Source organism: Dermacentor albipictus, chromosome 1, assembly GCF_038994185.2.
Source record: "Dermacentor albipictus isolate Rhodes 1998 colony chromosome 1, USDA_Dalb.pri_finalv2, whole genome shotgun sequence".
Taxonomy (NCBI): domain Eukaryota; kingdom Metazoa; phylum Arthropoda; class Arachnida; order Ixodida; family Ixodidae; genus Dermacentor; species Dermacentor albipictus.
In genome coordinates this window covers 326,824,926-326,837,386 of record NC_091821.1, presented here as the reverse complement: position 1 = coordinate 326,837,386, position 12,461 = coordinate 326,824,926, and the positions used below count along the sequence as shown (strand labels likewise).

The following is a 12,461-nucleotide window of genomic DNA, read 5'->3' as shown; positions in this document are numbered from 1 at the left end:
TCTGAGAAGTGCTTACGAAGAACTCGGTGAAACCGCCTATTCCGTCGAAAATAGTCGGGAGTGTGCGCGTTCGGATCGGAGCAGTGTGCTCCTGTTGCGCCATTCGAAAGCGCGTCAATACTTTTCCTTCTGCGGCCGACTAGTACTTATTGCGCAGTCGGAGTCGCCTGGCGTTTCTAACACGGACGATTGCTTAACGAAATAAGCTCGCAAAACTAGATTGTTTTTGAGAGTAGACGTGTTTTAGAAAAAGAAGAAACAAACTTAAGAGGTTCAAAATCTAGCGGATCGATGTGGACTCAGAAGAAGAGAAAAATAAAAGATTGATAGATTTCAAAAGCTATTCGTCGCTACCTAAGAGCCTATCTCTCTTTCCGCGCTAAGTTTAGGCGAGCCAAAGCGAGAGACTCGCTCTTGTGTAGGCTGTCGCTAAGGAGCAAAGAAGGGAACTGAAGCACCAGGAGTGCTGAAAAGACGAAGACACTCGACACCGACTGAGTGACTTAGACGGTGCGCCTTCTGCCCCCTCACGGCGATGACATTTAATAAGCTTTCGACGAAGCGCTTAGTGAGGGCGGTGGCGGTGTATTATCGGTGGTGCTTAACTCCGAAAGTCTCCCCGTGTGCTTCGTTCGACATTCGCGGTGTGCGCTTGCTTCGTAGATAATGGGCCCTGAAGCGAATTTTCTTATAAAGTTGTTGGGGAGTGTAAAATAGGCTGCTCCCATTAGCGTCGTTCGCCTACATACCTCTGCGTTCTTATCTCTCTCTTTGTCTCCCTTTTATCATTGGCTTTGACTGTACGCAGGTAAAGGAAACTGTTTTTCTTATTGTCGTTACCTGGTACAGTTGCGCTGCCGCACGGCGACATATTTGTCGAAGCGAGGGAAGGAAAAGAAATTTGGTAGATTGGGAGACTTCGTTCTGCATATTTGTTAAGAAATGCGTTTACGGAGAACTAACTACTGGCATAGTTTGTTGTTGATTTTTGTCGTGTAATAACTATAAAAATGGAAGTGCAGGCTACATCAGAGCCTGTTATCTCATAGTTAGGTGCCGGGATAGTTGGTTTTTAAGAAAATATGCTGTTGCGTATACGTTGAAGTGAAATAGCCTTAAAATGAACGAACCTACTGAAACGAAGATGAATGCGAGCGCTTGCATTCGTTCGTTCTTCAACGCGGTCCTATTCTTTTAGAGCTGATCATCGCATAAATGAAGAATCCACCACTAAAAAAAATTCTTTATTTTTTTATTTTATCCAGAGTACAAAACTCTTTTTAGCCTTTCCTGGTTTTCCTCTCAAGAATCGTGTCAAATCTGAAAAAAAAAAAAACGTTTTATCTGCAGAAAAATTCATCCTTGTTGGTCTTTGAGCGAGAACGAGAAGCATGATTAGACATAATGAACACTGCGCTTCCTGACTATAATATCGACAAAAAATATGTTCGAATGCACAAATTCTGTAAAAGACGTAGGCGTACAAGGCACATATCTGGTGTCTCATGAGGAACAGGAGATGAGTGTAAGGCGTGCTAGTTTTACTTCCACTTGAAAAAACCACAAATCTCAATAACGCTTCTAGTGCAGTGGGTATTGTCATGCTTCTCGACAACGTAATGAACATAAATTTCTGCTGCTTTAAGAAAGGCTACAGTAACGCCAAAGGTGCCAGGTCAAATTTTGGATATCGGCGCTGATGAAAAGTGTAATTTCAAGAAATAATAAAATATATGAAATACAGCTGCAAAGCGGTGTTCAGCATAAGTTGAGTTAGGGAAAGAACTGACGTAAGAATAAATTCGAAAAAACGACAAATGTTTTCGTGGGCTCGAACGATCATTGCAAACTTCACACGGAGCAACGTATAGCGGACTGCACTGCTCATGTACCGTTTTCGAGACTCACTTGCCTTACTCACATAGAACAGCCTTTAGGCAAGCACAGCCTCCCGGTTGCACTGATACGGCCTTGATATTGCGGAAGCGGTGGGAATCCGGTTGCTGCGTCAGAAATTACATTAGCCCGCCACTGAAAAATACATCTTCACAGAAACTGCTATCTGGTAATTCAGCCTTGCGTTGTGACTGTACTTGCTGACCGGCCTTCTATAATACGGATAAGGATAACTGCATGGATGGATGGAAAACTTTATTAAGCAAGTGAGTTTGGACCGTACAAGGTCTCATCCTATGAAGCTCGGCGCAGCTGTATGGAACTCTCTTACTTCTCTCTGATTCATATTAACCCATTGTTCTGTGGCACCCACTCTGACCACGACAAATGAAAATCGAATGCAGTTGGGTCTAAAACGTTCCAAAGAAATTCACGTACCATGAGAGACACCGTAGTGACGCCACTAAGTAATCGAGAATTTTAGCGTTCCCCTTTTATCGAAATGGAGCCACCGCAGCCGGGAAAGTAACTGGTGACCTTGTGATTAGCAGCGAAATGCCATATCCACTGAGTCCCGGCGGCGGCTGTTTTTCTAGCTATGGCGTGACGCGATAGGGGCACATGTGCATTTACCTCACAACGTATCCGTGTCACGACATAGAAAGATTAAAGGGACATAGCGCCTGAAAAAATCTGGCAGGCGGCCGACTGCGTGTAGTGGGACCAAGAAACGGTATGATTGCTGGCTTCGATACTCGCAGAGTTTGCCTCAATGCCTGTGACATCTCTGCACGCTCGCCTTACCTGACATTTTCTTCGTTTTAATACCACTTTCGTATCGCTATTTCGCCTCCTCCATGCACACACCTATCACCTTTAAGCACCCATGGTTGGTCCCTTTTTTTTTACTCCTTCTCTCTCGGTTCCTATACTTAAATGATTGAAATAAACTGAGAGAACTCGATCTATAGCAGCTATATATGAGCAGCCTCCGTTGTCGCTTTGTGATGGGACCTGACTTTATTAGTAATCAGACGCTGAGTAAGCTACCAGTTGAGAGACGACGTGATTTGCTGTAATTTTCAAGAAAGAGTGGACCAGAGAGTTCATCCCGCATTTATCGAAGGTAGCATAGGTGGCATAGGTTCTGAAGCCTGGAAAGAATCCTGCAGCTCTTGACTCACACAGACTGGTATCTATGATCTCCTGGGCAACGAAGGTAATGGAGAAGATGGTGTGCACAAGGCTCACTTGGTACATCGAGCAGGATCGGAAACTACCGCCATGCCTGACTGGGCCTAGGTACTGTCTAAGTGCTCACGAAAATGTGCTGGAGCTGCTAAGTCACATGGAACATTACAGTGCGGATGGCTTGTCGACGCTTGTTGTTTTTATGGATGTTTCAAGGCTTGCGACAGTGTTTCTGAAATCACCGGCCAGTTACAAGTTGTAGGCATCACCGGTCATCTCTTTATTTATTTTATATACCTCACAGGCTCCAGAAGGAGTATTGCGTGAGGGGGGTGGTACAGATAACAATTGTGGAGCAAAAGCATGTTTTTGTTATATAGATATGAACAAATTCTTGCCCTTCATACATACGTTTCTCAACGATCGCCGCATCAGAGTTCGTCTCGGCGACTTATTTGAGCGAGAAAATAAGCAAATTCCGCGGCGCACCACACGAGAGTGTATCAGCTCCCTTATTGTTTTACGTTGCCATGGCTAGTCTTCCAAGATTGCTAAACCCTCAAACACCATTCAAGATGTCTATATATACCGATGATATCTGCATATGGAGACCCTACTACCAGCATCGGCGCCTCACACGAATATCCCAAGGAGTAGCAAATGCCATCGATGGTCACTTGGTAACGCTTGGCTTATCACTATTAGCAGTGAAATCTTCATTAATACTGTTTCCTGGAGTTGGAAGACAATCTACACGCTTGAAGTTTAATTTGGACAGACACTAGATTCAACAAGTCGCCAACGTCCGATTTCTTGGCATTAATTCGACCACAGGCTACCCCGGTGCCACGCTTTTGACCACGTTGTGGTGTCATCGCCATAGAGGCTAAATATGTTCAAGCAAGTCATTGGCATACGCTGGCGCAACCACCCGACGTCGATGCTACGGCTACGTACAGCGTTTGTTGCAAGTCGGATCCTATACCACCGACCTCTGTTGTCACCCTCAGATAGGCAATAATGTCACGTAGTAGGGACGGTAAAGAACATAGCAGCAAAACTTTGAATGACGAAACTCTTTATTGGGCGAACCTGTGCCCATAACAGCATGTTACACTCAAAGCACAACTATAACGGCGAACACGGTCGACGATCGTCGAAATCTGATCTGTAGGGCAAGCGCGTCGGCTTTTACACATGAGTCATCGAAGGTCCTAGAATAATCGCTGGTGCCCGCGTGCCTTCCGAAAAGTTGTACACAATTCGTGTCGCGCATACAAGCGATCACATTACACAAGGTTCAGTGACTACAGACAGCCGATAGAACCATCGATGACATTCGATAAACTTCCAATACACGTAGGCGCGTTCAGCACTGAGCGATAACATTTCTTACGGTATCTTCGACTGGTCGCCTGTATGCCCCGAAGCAGAGTCGGGTAGATCGGGTTTCCCGAGCTCAAAGGTAGAGGACAAGCGCGCAAGCCGAACGTTCTACTCGCTCTCGGAGGATGAAATTGCCGATGCGAAACCACGTGACTACTGCCAAAGTCCGATGATTCGCCTCTCCAAAGCTCCCGGCACTGCCAGAAAAACAGGCAGACGTGCCGGCGGGAGCAGCGTTAGTCGAGACGCCAGCATGCAGTGGCCTAGGTTGCCAAGGTTACGGTAGGCCGTCGCCAACAGCAGCGACGCGGCACTGCGATGACGTTTCAATCTCGATGACTGCTCCGACGACAGGGCTCGGAGCGCCTCAGAGCGCTCCAAGATGGAGGAGAGCAATCGAGAAGAACCAGCCGAACGCAGGGCGCGCACCCTCTTTCAACCAGCCGAAGACAACGCCGCTCGCGAGAGCGCTCCAGAGCGCTCAGAAACGACCAGCCGAAGATAGCATTAGACTATGCTTAGGCGCTGAAACGCGGTCACCCAGTAAAGAGAAACAAGTACACCTGTCAATACGAGTGCTTATAAACAATGCCCTACGAAGCTGAGTCCCGCCCTCTGCGACTTTAGGTTTTCCAGACCCTCATGACCCAGCTAACACGTTCGAGGGAGTTCTCGTCCGCGAAAGCCTTCTTAAAATGTATAGGTAACAGGCCGTGCTCACATTTTTATGCAGCGCTGAACACGCTTCGAAACTTAGGATTGCGCTGCTCAAGACAGAGAGAAAAGATAGAGCCGCCCTGGACATTCGGAGAAACCACATGCAACTTAAGTGTACAACTATTATAGTCGAAGAGCTGCATTCCATCTGCAGAAACCAAGTCCCTAGTTCTGGAACATTTGAACACGACTTAGGGAAATAGGGAAATATTTTAGACGTTTTGCATTTCAAAAGCTGCTGATGAAGGCGTAAGTGCTCCATCACGAGCACCCACTCATAAAGAAGTGTCGTAACTGATGAATGCTTTGTAATGGCTTGTTGTGGGCGCTTATCAACTTCGTTGCACAGTTGGTTGTCTCCTTGCATGGCCCGTTCGTTTATGCATCTGTCTGCGCATTTATTTGAGCATACAGGGGCCTCTTTGCATGTTTTTCTGAATAAAGCTTGTCAGCCGAAGTCTCGCGCTCTATCACGTCCCACTCTTTTTCCCGTTAGTCTTCTTCGCGCTAGTAACTACGTTACAGAAACAGCATAAACACCAACTAGCCCCAACTTCCTGCGTTAATTACCCGAATCACTTTAAAGTATACACAGATGGCTCTGGAAAAATAGACGAAGACCACTGCGCAGTTGCATTCTATTTTCCTACTCTAAATACAGAACTTCTGAATATAGAATACAGAATATCGCCCTCTGGACTTCACAGCCTCGTCGACAGTTGTGGAAGGCATGGCAATAGCTACTTCTCTGTGCAAGCTAAAGACTTTGACTCCACAGAACGTGGTTCTCCTTACAATTTCAAAAACCACGTTGCAACAACTTTACCCTGGTCTACCGTCTATCAATTTTCCGCGTAAAGCACGAGCCCTTGTGAAAGAAGTCGGCAACAAAGGCTTCATAGTAAAGTATTCGGTGGATTACCTCCCACATTGGTATTGCTGGCAACGAAAAGCCTCGTGCTCTTCGTTGCGCAGTGCTCTATCATCCTCCCAAAGTCGAGGCCCCAAAGAGTGATCAAGTTAAAAAGTCGGACATTCGAAATCACTCTGGGGCACTTTGAGTTCCACCAAATGCGCTCTGCGTAACCAAGAAATTTCGCTGAGAGGAAGACTCAGTTCTATAACGAGTAAGGACAGGATCTGCTAGTGCACCAGCATGGTTATTTAAGAGAGGCGTATCAATTTTCTGAACATGACACAGGAGACAGCTAGGAGGCATGACACAGGAGACATTGAACGCTTTCTGTGGTCGTGCCGAAAATTTTAAAATCAAAAGGACGTTGTCCTGTAGAATCTGCAAAAAAAAAAAAGGTCCTTCCGCCTACGTGCCTGCAACACTTTTTGCTCCTCGATGAATCAACTATAGCCCGCAAATAACCTTCACGCCTCCTTATCCTGGTCTCAAGGAATAATAGTTTGATGGACATGTGGTGAAATACCGCAGTGATATTGTAAGAGATGCTTGGACGGAGCAATGCCGGCCTCGATCGCCAGGCTAATCCCACCTGTTGCTATCACACACCACAACCACCACCACCACCACCACCACTACATGCGAAGGATCGAGAAATTGGCAATACAAGGGCTTAAATGTTATAGCAAGCGGACAGACAAGCCAATGAACTAGTGGACGAAAAATTATTCGGTTAACTTATTTTTTTAATTACTATATATTAATGTACACACCAAACTTCGGGGAGCACTTTGCTTGTCCATACTGCGCAGCTTTTCTGCTGTATCTCTGGAAGGCGCAGTACAGATCCCCTCTTCACAGTCCGCGAAGCTCCAGAAAGCTGGCGGTAATATACACACGTGCAACCGTCAATAGCGCCACAAACTGCCCGGCGGCAAACGGCAGGCACAAAGAGGGGCCGGCAACGTCTCCGCCGCGCCCCGAGTCCTCGTGGTCATCGTGCGCCTTTCCGGTAATCGCCCCCGGGCACTTCTGTTTTATGGCCTCCCGCCGGCCACGGCTATACGACGCGCCGCACTAGCTGGGCCGTATTCTGCGGCGTCATCTTCGATTTCCCCTTTGAACCATTCTGCGCAGCACTCCCCTCAGACCCCATGGAGCGCTCATTCGTCGAAATCCATATGATTGCAAAACGGGCTTTATTGTGCCGCATTCCGAGAGACGTGACCGCGTCAGCAGCGCAACGCGCGCTCCCGACGTCTCGGCAGTTTGGACCCATGGGGCCGAGGCTGTATGTCGCTGAAAACCCAGGATGAAGCAGAGTCGAAGTAAATGGCCGGTGTATTGTGGCGCTTTAGGTATGATGCGGACGGGATACTTCGATCAGAGACGGAACGAGTAGCATTAGAGGAGCCGAGGCCTTTTCTGGAGGGACACGGTGCGCAGAAAGGAAGTGGAGCTCGTGGAGATGGCATGTGCGGACCTCGAGCGAGCACTCGTGCGAAAAAATGACGGTGCGGAGTTGGCTTTGGTGTTTTCGTCGTATGCGTCTTGACTTAAGCCCTCTTGTAGGACGTTGTAGGACGTTCTGGCGGGTTATTTGGTTCATAGCTTTAGACGTTTCTTATAACTGCGAAAAAAAAAAAAACAGTGAGGACACAAGAAAGAAACACACACCACACCACGAGCGCAGACTGCCAACTGTTTAGTTTTGGAAAGCAAGCAACGTGCGTATATTTCATTCGGGAACCTGTGCGCGTGTCCGCATTCTCAATCTCACATGTGCCGATAAGCATAAGAACGTAAAAGACTATCTGCTGGGTAACGGTGTATCCAAGATTGCGATACGCGATCACCAAAATAACCATAAGCCATTTTTACAGCATCATAAAAGAGGGAGAGATAAAAATGAAGAAAGGAAGAAAACAGGGAGAAAAACGGCCCTCGAAAATTCACATTCAGTCTGAAAGAAAGCTTACAATCTGGGATTGCCAATGTTTATCGCGTAGGAGCTCCTGTTCAGTGTCTGTTACTCTTTATGTTCACTTGTGTAGAATAATTGGGTAGAGTCCTATTCTGGCTTAATAACCCTAGCCCGTCGACATCGTTTCCTGCAGGGCCAGAATTCTGCGCAAATTAAGAGAAAGATCGCACTTAATAGATTCATGCATTATGTACAATAAAGCTACGCTTGTTGTATGTTGGGACAAATTCTTGTGCCTCAAAATATATCAATTATCTATTCACCTATAGTTTAACAAATTATTGCGAAGATGGTTTTCCTCTCGTCCCAAGTAGTAATGCAGCTGCATCTCGCGAATAACGCAGCATGTAATGTAATATTGCGCCATGCTAAGAGGCATTACCGTTACCCTTGTGCGAGTTCTATAGCTCTTTGTGAATTAAAACGGGAATAAAAAAAATAACGCAGCGTCTTCCCTTTTCGGGAAAATTATGTGTTCTTCGGATCTTTTAACCTATTTCCCTCATCGACCAGTCAACAGACAGCTTCAGGAAGTATTGAATAAATGCCGCGACTGAAGTCTACTGGAGGTCCAGCTGGTCGGCGATGTCTTGCCCGGCGTTGACTTTGACTGCACCCGCCCGTGATTAACACGCTGTAGCGTCACTTAAAAGGAAAGAAGCAAAATGTAGTGCTCCGAAAGGAGCTAATGCGCTTGCACTCAGGCGAGCGTGTCGTCATTATCGGACGGGGCGTCACTCGAACGCACGCGAGCCTCTTACGCATTTGCGCGGCCGAGCGGCTCGTGCAGCAACCGCGCGGTGCCGAAAGTTCACGTGTTTCCTCCCCGCAGTCTGGCGAATCGATTGATTTCGCCCTGAGGACGGGAACAGGGCCCGATGAATCTTCAACACGGCCGGAGAAGGGGGAAAAAACACGACCGTCTTGCACGGGCAGCTGCTTCTTGCCCGCAGCGGGCTGCTTTGGATTCCTTGCTAAGGCCATGCCAAGGGTCGGGACGTTTACAAAAGGCTCTTCATCGACATGCGCAAACAGGCCGTGGCTCATCGAGCGACTGCCGCTGCGGCCGTCTCCGCTGTACTGCAGTGCGCGCCGCAGCCGTGCGTCCGGGCCGTCATCGATCAGCCCCGGGCTCTGCCAGAACTGCGCGGTGCGCTCGTGTGGTTCGAGACCACGGTCCCGCGCGCGTGTTTGTGTCCATCCAACTAATGTTTACGATGCACTCCTCGTATTAAGCTCCGGCGCCCGTTTGTATACCTGAGGGCCGCAATAAGTTTCGAGTCACGAGCCAGCGGCCCGTACCAGCGGTGTTGACTTGAGAGGGCTCGACCTGCGGCCGTCGTGGCTGCGCAAAACGTTTACGGTAAAAGGTATCCCTTCGATCAGTCTGTGTCCTCAAGAGCCCTTCCTTAATGTGCTACATTTCTATTTTTTTACTCAGGTTGATGTACCACCATGTCTGTAGCTTTCTTCGTTTCATTATTCTCTTGCTACTTCGATATTACCAAAGTGCTGACATCGGAAGCATAGGCGCACCGCCGACGTTAGTGCAACAACATTGTCGAGTTATTTGCGCAGTATTGACATGACCAGCTATGTAAACTGTTTATATTTCGTATAGGCAAATTTACAAACGACAAGGGACGGGGGACCTTCAGGAACTTCAGAAACGTCAGGATCTTCTGTCGTACAATAGAAATTTCTGTACTTGCGACATAAATTAGTGTATTTCCGACCGAAATTTCTGCTGTCGTTTTCAACCAGGATTATCCATCAATTTTTCCACGCAGTCACTTGCTAGCTCTGAAGGTATACAAAGAAGATGTTCGAAGCACTAGCAGCATTAGCGTTTTCAAGTGTCCATTGTTTATTAACACATAATAAACATGGAAGCCCTACGTTGTGATCCGGCATGGTAAGAGCTTCCTATTACCATATTTTTACGCTTTAATCATTCTCTCCTGTGCGAGTTTTGCTGTGCTAAGTAGTCTTTTTTCTGTGTGATAAGCAGTTGCGGTTTTTCCAACCTAGTCGATCTAGATGTGGCTTCACGTGCCAAAGCTATGTCGATGATATGAGATACGACACAATGGAACTTTAACTGCATTGGTTACTACAACGTGCAGTTAAATCTTGGTAGATGGGCGTGCCACCCACGTCCGCATCCAGATGCGGCTGGCCTAGCAGGAAATTCGCGATTTCGTGCTCACTCAAAGACGTCACAATCGCAAGTTTTAAAGCGCAGCTCGGAGGCACACATTCCTGGGTTCAGCGTTGGCGTCCTTCGTCGTAACCGGGCTAGACAAACAGTATATATATAGCTTCGCTTCCATCTATTCCCACAGTGTGTGAAATACGCAGATTTTTAAAGCGAAAGCCTTAAAAGTGGCTCATAACCCCGATCGTCTGGAAAACGCAGCGTTCGGTGCAGAAAGGATAGTGATCTCACCTCGCGCAGACACGAGCTCGCTCGTTCGTCATCGTCTTCTTCCACAGCTGGCTCCGAGGCCACTCATCTGTTCCAGCATTCCCATACTGCCCTTCACGCTCGTGTCACTGCTCGCGCGTTCGTCGTCGTATCAAGGTAAATATGCCTGGTAGCGAAGCTTCCATAGGAGCCCATACGTTCAAGACATGGCGGTCCATCGCCGGTTCATGGGGCTTAGCGCCATCTGTATGTGGTGGGAACACTTCCGGCGGAAGAAAAAATAACGTGACGCCATGTCCGGTAAAAGCAGAAGTGACGTCATTTTGTTTTCGAAGGCGCGAAATTTGTTTTGTTGTTCTTCCTTTGGAGCTATACATTCAAATGCCCCGCCATTCGACTTGATGGGCGTTTCGAGCTTTCAGCGTGGAAAGCGATTCAGGAAAAGGCCAGCCGTACGGTTGTCGAAATCACATCCCTGCGCAGAACATACTTTTTTTGGAGGCCGACGAAAGCTTTAGGTGTAGAGTGCTGATCCTATTGTCGGATGCCAAGTCCGTCGGCCAGCGCAGTCGCACGAAAACAACTACACAATTATCTGGCGGTCGTAACTCACTACTTTTGACTGATCAAAAGAAGCAATGAAGCTACCCGCGTCACCAAATTCAGACAAACTTCGACCAGCAAGAAAGCACAAATTGTGAGGGGGGCGTATTCCAACAGGTGATACGAGTGCGCCTTTCTGCCCATTTCAAGACGTGCATTGCACTGCGAGTGATAGTGGCGTTAACGCCCCCTGTAGCGATGGGCGCTGAAAAGAAATGCATTTATTAATAATAATAAAATTAAGCGTATTTATTTAACTCATCACGAATATATAAAATTGACTAGGAATTTTATTTTCGTTGAATGAATTTAACTGTGTCTCGTTTGAATTAAAAAACGCGTTTTTCTTTCCCAATGTTTGTTCCCTCCAAACCTAGTCGCGCTTCAATCGCTGCTCCCATAACCCCCCATGCTGATGTCGGTGACAATCTGTACTGAACCGCTTTTCGCCCGAAGCTTCGCGACCTATTTGAATCGACCTTGGTCGTATTCTTCCACATCTGGTTCTGACGCCACTCATCATGCCAGCTGTGGTGGCTGCACGCCTACAGATAACCGACAGGTGCGCTACTGCGACACGTCCCTTTGATAAGGGCTTATATGCCGCGGCGCCGAGCGTAGCCGGCGCACTTCCCAGCGTATCACAGACGGTGGCCCAGCTATGCTGGCGCTCACCGGTCACCTTGTCCATGGAATAAAGAAATTCCTTCTGCGTACTTTCCCTGCAACTGCCTGGTTCCTGCCGGCCTGGAAGAACACTACACCAGCGTTCCCAGACGACCCTTCCCTCTGCGAAGGCGATGTCGGCACTGTCCCACTGCCAGTCGGTGTGGTGATTTTGGTCTCAAATACTTTGCCTAAATATATCGCGAAATGAAAGCACCTATCAAGCTGTGCTCAAATTTCGCATTAGAGAGTATCGCAATCGTGGGACACTTTAGAGCAGAGGTATTAGACGCCTCTTCTTCCGACGACCGTCGGCGTTGGCGTCATCCCTCGGCGTCCTCGTAACCGAGCGAACGAGCACAGCGAAGTATGAAGGAGCGAACGCGGAGTGCGGATGCAAGAGTGCGGATACAGCGAAGAAATCACAAAGAAGAAAGCGAAGGAGGAAAGCGTAGGGTATGGGGAAAGCGTGAGACGAAAATCGTAGTGCCGCGGAAGACGGGCTTTGCGGTGGCTACGAGAAGGCACCGGAGTCTGTTCACCGAGGACACCACCGATAGCATATATGGAAAGAAAGCGCTGCATGAACGGAGGTCTCTCTGCCGTTGCTGCTGTGAATTGCACCCACGCATCACCCACATGCTGCCTTTCACAATATCCCGGTTAGCGAGGCAGTC

At 47.9% G+C, this 12,461-nt stretch overlaps 1 protein-coding gene and 1 long non-coding RNA gene across 10 annotated transcripts in view; one reads left to right on the top strand and one right to left on the bottom strand.

Annotated features, from left to right (window-relative positions):
• The window catches only part of LOC135909244 (igLON family member 5-like), a 351,641-nt gene that overhangs the window by 216,632 nt on the left and 122,548 nt on the right, over positions 1-12,461 (top strand). The gene's annotated exons all lie outside the window — the stretch shown is intronic.
• LOC135909252 (uncharacterized) overlaps positions 1-12,461 on the bottom strand; it is a 119,085-nt gene that overhangs the window by 22,729 nt on the left and 83,895 nt on the right. For 6 of the 8 annotated variants that reach the window (XR_010566660.1, XR_010566665.1, XR_011511308.1 and 3 more), the window contains 2 exons: positions 1,922-2,003; positions 1,232-1,320 (listed from right to left, as the gene is read on the bottom strand). The exons of the other annotated variants lie outside the window; for them this stretch is intronic. This is a non-coding gene — a long non-coding RNA (uncharacterized lncRNA). Of the gene's footprint in view, positions 1-1,231; positions 1,321-1,921; positions 2,004-12,461 lie in introns of those variants that run through there. 8 annotated transcript variants of the gene reach the window in all.